Source organism: Pristiophorus japonicus, chromosome 3, assembly GCF_044704955.1.
Source record: "Pristiophorus japonicus isolate sPriJap1 chromosome 3, sPriJap1.hap1, whole genome shotgun sequence".
NCBI classification, from domain to species: domain Eukaryota; kingdom Metazoa; phylum Chordata; class Chondrichthyes; family Pristiophoridae; genus Pristiophorus; species Pristiophorus japonicus.
The window spans coordinates 141,239,798-141,249,320 of record NC_091979.1 but is presented as its reverse complement, the minus strand read 5'-3'; positions in this window follow the sequence as shown (position 1 = coordinate 141,249,320).

Below are 9,523 nucleotides of genomic sequence, written 5' to 3'. Positions count from 1 at the left end.
CGGGCCCCATGATTTTTCATTATAATGGAAAGAAAATCATGGGAGGTCCACATCCAAATTCTCAATATGACCCTGAATTCATCATATTAGCCTTGAATCAGGTTCTTTCACAGAGGAATATTATCACTACATTTTTGAGTAATTTTAACAGAAGCCAGAAGAAATACGCCATTGATTGATAACCTAATTTGTTTGAAATCAAGATGCATGATGATGAATGGACTGACTGGATGAGCTTGTGTTATGTGTAAACACGTAGGTGAGCTCGACCAAAAGTATATTTTATTGCCTATCCTCGTAAGTATGAATTTTGTAGAACTATTAATAACTATTTTCTATGTAGCTGCTTGCTTAAATAATGTCAGCCTTTGATCAGTGGTAGCACGCTCGCCTCAGAGTCAGAAGGTAGTGGATTCAAGACCCATTCCAGAGCTTTGAGCACAGACTCTAGTCTGACACTTAAATGCAGTACTGAGGGAGTGCTGCACTGTCAGAGGTGCTATTTTCCAGATGAGATGTTAATCCGAGGTCCTGTCTACCCTCTCAGGTGGGCGTAAAAGATCCCATTACACTATTCAAAAAGAGAGCAGGGGAGTTCTCCCAGTGTCCTGGCCGATATTTATCCCTCAACCAACATCACTGTTGTAGATTATCTGGCTATTATCTCATTGCTGTTTGTGGAGCCTTGCTGTGTGTAAATTGGCTGTCGCATTTCCCTACAACTGTAACTACACTTCAAAAGTACTTCATTAGCTTTCAAGCACTTTGGGATGTCCTGAGGTCATGAAAGGTGCTGCAAAAATGCAAATTATTTCTTCCTTCTTAATTACCATTATAATAACTGATAGTCTTGTAGGTTAAATGAACATAAGAACATAAGAATTAGGAACAGGAGTAGGCCATCTAGCCCCTCGAGCCTGCTCCGCCATTCAACAAGATCATGGCTGATCTGGCCATGGACTCTGTCATGTATTCAACCAGCAATGTAACCCATGTATAATCTGACCTAAGTTGTACACTGTGAGAACAATGACCGCAAGGTGGTGAATTTGTGGGAGACACTCCTAACCTGGACCTTCAGATATAAAAGGGGAAGCTCCACCCACTTCCATCACTTGAGTGCTAAGGAATAAAGGACAGGTCACAGACTGACCTTCTCTCAAGCATAGGCCTCGTGTGCATTTATACTGTATAGTAAGGACGTATCAGACTCAGCTCCACTTACCCGCCTGCTCCCTGTAACCCTTAATTCCCTTATTGGTTAAAAATCTATCTATCTGTGATTTGAATACATTCAATGAGCTAGCCTCAACTGCTTCCTTGGGCAGAGAATTCCACAGATTCACAACCCTCTGGGAGAAGAAATTCCTTCTCAACTCGGTTTTAAATTGGCTCCCCCGTATTTTGAGGCTGTGCCCCCTAGTTCTAGTCTCCCTGACCAGTGGAAACAACATCTCTGCCTCGATCTTATCTATCCCTTTCATTATTTTAATTGTTTCTGTAAGATCACCCCTCATCCTTCTGAACTCCAACGAGTAAAGACCCAGTCTATTCAATCTATCATCATAAGGTAACCCCCTCATCTCCGGAATCAGCCTGGTGAATCGTCTCTGTACCCCCTCCAAAACTAGTATATCCTTCCTTAAGTAAGGTGACCAAAACTGCGCACAATACTCCAAGTGCAGCCTCACAGTTGCAGCAGGACCTCCCTGCTTTTGTACTCCATCCCATTTGCCTTCCTGATTACCTGCTGCACCTGCAAAATAACTTTTTGGGATTCACGCACAAGGACCCCCAGGTCCCTCTGCACTGCAGCATGTTGTAATTTCTCCCCATTCAAATAATAATCCCTTTTATTGTTTTTTTCCAAGGTGGATGACCTCACATTTTCCAATATTGTATTCCATCTGCCAAACCTTAGCCCATTCTCTTAACCTATCTAAATCTCTTTGCAGCCTCTCTGTGTCCTCTACACAACCCGCTTTCCCACTAATCTTTGTGTCATCTGCAAATTTTGTTACACTACACTCTGTCCCCTCTTCCAGGTCATCAATGTATATTGTAAACAGTTGTGGTCCCAGCACTGATCCCTGTGGCACACCACTAACCACCGATTGCCAACCTGAAAAGGACCCATTTATCCCGACTCTCTGCTTTCTGTTAGCCAGCCAATTCTCTATCCATGCTAATACATTTCCTCTGACTCCGTGTACCTTTATCTTCTGCAGTAACCTTTTGTGTGGCACCTTATCGAATGCCTTTTGGAAATCCAAATACACCACATCCATCGGTATACCTCTATCCACCATGCTTGTTATATCCTCAAAGAATTCCAGTAAATTAGTTAAACATGATTTCCCCTTCATGAATCCATGTTGCGTCTGCTTGATCGCACTATTCCTATCTAGATGTCCCACTATTTCTTCCTTAATGATAGCTTCAAGTATTTTCCCCACTACAGATGTTAAACTAACCGGCCTGTAGGTACCTGCCTTTTGTCTGCCCCCTTTTTTAAACAGAGGCGTTACATTAGCTGCTTTCCAATCCAATGGTACCTCCCCAGAATCCAGAGAATTTTGGTAGATTATAACGAATGCATCTGCTATAACTTCCGCCATCTCTTTTAATACCCTGGGATGCATTTCATCAGGACCAGGGGACTTGTCTACCTTGAGTCCCATTAGCCTGTCCAGCACTACCTCCCTAGTGATAGTGTTTGTCTCAAGGTCCTCCCTTCCCACATTTCCGTGGCCAGCAATTTTTGGCATGGTTTTTGTGTCTTCCACTATGAAGACTGAAGCAAAATAATTGTTTAAGGTCTCAGCCATTTCCACATTTCCCATTATTAAATCCCCCTTCTCATCTTCTAAGGGACCAACATTTACTTTAGTCACTCTTTTCTGTTTTATATATCGGTAAAAGCTTTTACTATCTGTTTTTATGTTTTGCGCAAGTTTACTTTCATCATCTATCTTTCCTTTCTTTATTGCTTTCTTAGTCCTTCTTTGCCTCATGAAATATAGAGTGTATACTATCTCTTCTATTTAGAATGAATTGATACTGAGTTTTAAATATATCCAGATATAACTCATTCAGTACACAATAGAAACGTCAGTGGAATGGAAAATTTTGATTATAAATCTGCTTTTAATTGGATTTATCTCATTAATATTCAGGATCTGTGGTAACATGAAAACCTAACCAATAAAACAGTAAAATAATTACTAGTCCAAAATATCGGATATCTAATGATGTTGCAACACGATAAATTAATGACAGGGCAAGAACATGAATCAGCAGAATTACACTGAACTGGAACATTTGTAGAAACTGGATCATTAAAAAACTAGTATAATGTTCCTGAAAGTTTTAGTATTTGTTTCTTTCATTTCAGTTTATAAATGTCACATTGGATTGTCTGGTGGATGTCAAGTTGAGCTGCTCCAAAAGCTACCTCCACAGTCACTCTTCTTCCTCCAAGTACCTCTTCCTAATTTCCGAAATTCAGAAATGCACCGTTTCCCCTCTGGAGCCAGTTACATAGTAGTAATATTTACAACACGGAAACAGGCCATTCGGCCTTACAGGTCCATGCAGGTGTTTATGCTCCAAATAAGCATCCTTCTGTATCTAACCCCATCAACATATCCTTCTATTTCTTTCTCCCTCATTTGTTTATCTAGCTTCCCCTTAAGTGCATCTATGCTAGTTGCCTCCACTACATCCTGTGGTAGCGAGTTCCACATTCTAACCATTCTCTGGGTAAAGAAGTTTCTCCTTCATTCCAGATTGGGTTTATTAGTGACTATCTTATATTTATGGCCCCTAGTTCTGGTCTCGACCGCAAGTGGAAACATCTTCTCTATGTCTACCCTATCAAATCCTTTCATAATCTTAACAACCTCTATCAGGTCGCCCCTGAGTCTTCACTTTTTTAGAGAAAAGAGCACCAGGCTGTCTAATCTCTCCTGATAGGTATCAGTTGTGGTATCATTCTCGTAAATCTTCTTTGCACCTTCTTCAGTACCTCTATATCCTTTTTACAATATGGAGGCCAGAATTGTGCAGAATACTCCAAGTGTGGTCTAACCAAGGACTGACCACACTTGATCAGCTCCGCTGGGCAGGCCACATAGTTCGCATGCCAGACATGAGACTCCTAAAGCACGCGCTCTACTCGAAACTCTTTCATGGCAAATGAGCCAAAGGTGGACAGCGGAAATGTTACAAGGACACCCTCAAAGTCTCCCTGATAAAGTGCAACATCCCCACCGACACCTGGGAGACCCTGGCTAAAGACCACCCTAAGTGGAGGAAGCGCATCCGGGAAGGCGCTGAGCACCTCGAGTCTCATCACTAAGAGCATGCAAAAATCAAGTACAGGCAGCGGAAAGAGTGTGCGGCAAATCTATCCCACCCACCCCTTCCCTTATCGACTATCTGTCCCACCCATGGCAGAGACTGTGGTTCTCGTATTGGACTGTACAGCCACCTAAGAACTCATGTTAAGAGTGGAAGCAAGTCTTCCTCGATTCCAAGGGACTGCCTATGATGATGATAATACAAGAGTAATATAACTTCTCCGCTTTTCAATTAAATCCCTCTAGATATGAACCCCAGTGCATTGTTTGACATTCTTCTCCCACCCTCCACCCCCACAATTCATTTGGCACTTTACTTCTCTCCAATCAGTCAAAGCTCCTTCCTCAGTTAAAAGTAGCAGTTTTTTTCCCTATTTCCCTCTAGATTGCTGCTCTCAGCTTCACTCCTCTTTTCCCTTCTCCAAAGTGCCATTATTCCCTTTTCCCATCTCCTCGTCTCAAAGCTAAGGAGAGTCAAAGGTAGTTACCTCCTGTGGTAACTGCTGCTGTAAGTGATTCACTCCAATGCACACTGTGGGTGGAAATCCGTTATCTTGCAGGAATTCTGCCAACAGTGCGGAGCAACGTTCAATCACTTTCAGCAGTAGTGACAGCAGGTAAGTGCCGAGACCTGAACTCTGGAGTGGGTGGGGCATGGGAGGAGAGAAACCAGGAGTAGCACATTGAGGAGAGAAGTATGATCTGCAGTTATTTTTATCTGCGAGTACAGACATGTAGACATTGCCCCAGTTGTGTTTCGGTCTGTGCCAAACATGGAAAGTTGGCCTGTAAGCTGGTTTGCTTATGGACATTGACTATACTCCAACTATATTCTTCTGGTCCTACAACATAGAAGAGGAACATATATCAAATGTTGCCTCCAAGAAGCACTTTTCAACAGTACTTGCATAGTATGTTTGATAATTTTGCTTGTATGTTGGTGAGTGAAAATGCTACAAGATATGACAAGAATCAGGTGGTATCCTTGGAGAAAGTCTCTGGTGTCACCCTCTCCTATCTACTCCCTCAATGTTCTCTTTGGGGGCAAAAACACGAAGGCAGATTATTATCTGAATAGCGGCAGATTATGAAAAGGGGAGGTGCAACGAGACCTGGGTGTCATGGTTCATCAGTCACTGAAAGTGGGCATGCAGGTACAACAGGCGGTAAAGACGGCAAATGGTATGTTGGCCTTCATAGCTAGGGGATTTGAGTATTGGAGCAGGGAGGTCTTACTGCAGTTGTACAGGGCCTTAGTGAGGCCTCACCTGGAATATTGTGTTCAGTTTTGGTCTCCTAGTCTGAGGAAGGACGTTCTTGCTCTTGAGGGAGTGCAGCGAAGGTTCACCAGACTAATTCCAGGGATGGCTGGACTGTCATAGGAGGAGAGACTGGATCAACTGGGCCTTTATTCACTGGAGTTTAGAAGGATGAGAGGGGATCTCAGAAACGTATAAGATTCTGATGGGACTGGACAGGTTAGATGTGAGAAGACTATTCCCGATGTTGGGGAAGTCCAGAACCAGGGGACATAGCCTTAGGATAAGGGGTAGGCCATTTAGGACTGAGATGAGGAGAAACTTCTTCACTCAGAGAGTTGTTAACCTGTGGAATTCCCGGTTGCAGAGTGTTGTTGATGCCAGTTCATTGGATATATTTAAGAGGGAGTTAGATATAGCCCTTATGGCTAAGGGGATCAAGAGGTATGGAGAAAAAACAGGAAAGGGGTACTGAAGGTGTTAAGTCCTGACTCTAATGTACTGACTTACACGAGACACATGCTGAAGTCAAGGTCAATCTGGACCTTTAATTCCAGCTCTCCAGTGCTGCACTTGCCTGAGACCTCCCTTTATATACCACAGTGGGACAGGTATGGAGTGTCTCCTGCAAGTGCACCCCTAGTGGTAAGGTATGCTTATTGTTATAGGTCATATCCAGTTACAGTCATGTATAGCATGGTAAGATACAGTTATATACAGTAATGTGAGATACATGACATCACCCTCCCCCAAGGTCTTATTGCCTTTATAGATTCAGTCTCTCAGGTGGTCTGCACTCTCGCGTGGAGCGTCTTAGTTGTGATTAAGTTGTTTGCCTTGGTGCCTGTTTTTCGTTCGGTGTGATTGCTGGTATCTCGCCTGGGCTGTCTGTTTCGTTCGGTGTGATTGCTGGTATCTCGCCTGGGCTGACTGTTGAGACTGCCCTTTCCTCAGGTTGTTCCCTCTGTCTGTCCACCAGGTGTGGTGTGAGTTCCACATTGTAGCCTGCCTCTGGTTCTTCAGTGAATCTACTTTTTACTTGGTCTACATGCCTCCGGCAGGTTTGGCCATTGTCCATTTGTACAACCAGTAGCCTGTTTCCCTCTTTGTCTGTAACTGTCCCTGCAAGCCATTTGGGACCCCGGCCATAGTTTAGCACAAACACTTTGTCCCCTATCTCATTCCACCTCCCCCTCAAATTTCAGTCATGGTACTCAGTTAGCTTTTGACGCTTAGCCTCAACAATTTCATGCATGTCTGGGAGGATTAACGAGAGCCTGGTCTTTAAGGTTCGTTTCATCAATAGTTGCGCGGGGGGAACCCCAGTCAACGAATGCAGACGAGATCTGTATGCCAGCAGCAATCACGACAGGCGGCTCTGCAGGGTGGGACCTTGGATTCTGAGCAGGCGTTGTTTAATGATCTGCACTGCTCGCTTCGCCTGGCCATTAGAGGCCGGCTTGAAAGGTGCCATCTTAACGTGATTTATGCCGTGGTCAACTATAAAATTGTGAAATTCTGCACTGGTGAAGCACGGACCATTATCACTGACCAATATGTCAGGAATGCCGTGCGTTGCAAACATGGTTCTAAGGCTCTCCACAGTGGTGGAGGTAGTGCTTGAGTTTAAAATGGTGCACTCGATCCATTTTGAAAATGCATCAACGACTACGAGGAACATTTTGCCCATGAATGGGCCCGCATAGTCTACATGCACCCGTGACCACGGTTTGGTGGGCCAGGGCCAGGGGCTTAGGGGGGCCTCCTTGGGGGCATTACTGAGTTGGGCACAAATGGTGCACCGATGGACGCAGAGCTCCAAGTCCATGTCAATGCCAGGCCACCAGACATGAGATCAGGCTATGGCCTTCATAAGGATGATCCCCGGGTGCTCACGATGGAGCTCCCGGTCAAACGCCTCCCTGCCTTGTAAGGGCATAACTACTCGGCTGCCCCACATCAGGCAGTCTGCCTTTATTGAGAGTTCATGCATGCGCCTATGGAAGGGTTTGACCTCCTCGGGGCAGGCATCGCGAGCCTCTGCCCAGTCACCGGTTAGGACACATCTTTTAACTAGAGATAACGTGGGGTCGCTGGACGTCCAGGCTCTGATTTGGCGAGCCGTCATGGGCGAACCTATGGATTCAAAGGCATTGATTGCCATGACCATCTCACAGTCCTGTTCGTCGGACCCTTCTGTGGTCACCAGGGGTAGCCTGCTAAGTGCGTCGGCACAGTTGTCTGTGCCTGGCCTGTGCCTTATCGTGTAGTTGTAAGTCACCAGCATGAGTGCTCACCGCTGAATGCGCGCCGAGGCATTGGTGTTGATTGCCTTGCACTCGGATAGTAGGGACGTGAGGGGTTTGTGGTCGGTTTCTAATGCAAATTTGGCCCCGAAAAGTTATTGGTGCATCTTTTTGACACCGTACATGCATGAGAACGCCTCCTTCTCAACCATACCGTACCCGCTCTCTGCCCGTGAAAGTGACCTGGAGGCATAAGCAACAGGCTGCAATTTACCCACATCATTGACGTGCTGTAAAATGCACCCGACCCCGTACGCTGATACATCACACGTAAGGACTAACTTTTTACCTGTGTCAAAAAAGGCTAAAACACTCTTGGAACATAGAAGGTTGCGTGCCTTATTGAAGGCGCGTCTTGGGCGTTCCCCCCAAAACCAATCGCACCCCTTTCTGAGTAGCATGTGGAGAGGCTCCAGCAGCGTGCTCAAGTTCTGCATAAAGTTCCCAAAGTAATTGAGTAGCCCGAGAAAGGCGCGCAGTTCCGAGACATTCCGGGGCCTGGGTGCCAGGCGAATCACTTTGGTTTTAGATTCGGTTGGGCGGATTCCATCAGCGGCAATCCTTCTGCCCAAAAATTCAACCTCAGGTGCGAGAAACAGACACTTGGATTTCTTAACTCTTAGGCCTACCCGATTCAATCGACTTAGTACTTCCTCAAGATTGCGGAGATAAGAGTCGGTGTCCCTGCCCGTGATGAGTATGTCATCTTGAAACACAACCGTCCCCGGGATGGACTTGAGCAGACTCTCCATGTTGCGCTGGAATATAGCAGCTGCCGACCTGATGCCGAATGGGCATCGATTGTACACAAAAAGGCCTCGATGTGTGTTGATGGTGGTGAGCAGCTTAGACTCTTCGGTCAGTTCTTGCATCATATACGCAGATGTGAGGTCAAGTTTCGAGAAAAGTTTTCCTCCAGCCAACGTGGCAAATAGGTCCTCCGCTCTGGGCAGCAGGTATTGGTCCTGTAGGGAGACTCTGCTTATGGTAAACTTGTAATCCCCACAGATTTGCACGGATCCATCAGGCTTCATGATGGGGATGATGGGGCTTGCCCAGTCGCTGAATTCCATGGGAGAAATTATGCCTTCCCGCAGAAGCCGGTCCAGTTCATTTTCAATCTTTTCCCTCATCACTTAAGGCACAGCTCTAGCCTTGTGATGGACCGGTCTGGCATTCTGTGTGATGTAGATTCTAACTTTAGCCCCTTTGAAGGTGCCCACACTTGGCTGAAAAAGATGTTCAAAACGGCTTAGAACTGTTGAGCAGGAGGTCCGTTCCTCTGACGACATGGCGTGAACATCATCCCATTTCCAATTAAGTTCTGCTAGCCAGCTTCTCCCCAACAGAGCTGGGAGATCACCGGGGACAATCCACAGGGAAAGTCAGTGCACCATCCCTTTGTGTGTGACTGAGAGCATGGCGCTGCCAAGGACTGGGACGATTTCTTTAGTATAGGTCCTTAGTTTGGTGTCGATCTTTGTGAATTTTGGTCTGTTGCTTTTGTGCGGCCACAGCAGTTCAAATTGTTGAACGCTCATGAGGGATTGACTGGCCCCCGTGTCCAGTTCCATGTTGATGGGTATCCCATTGAGTA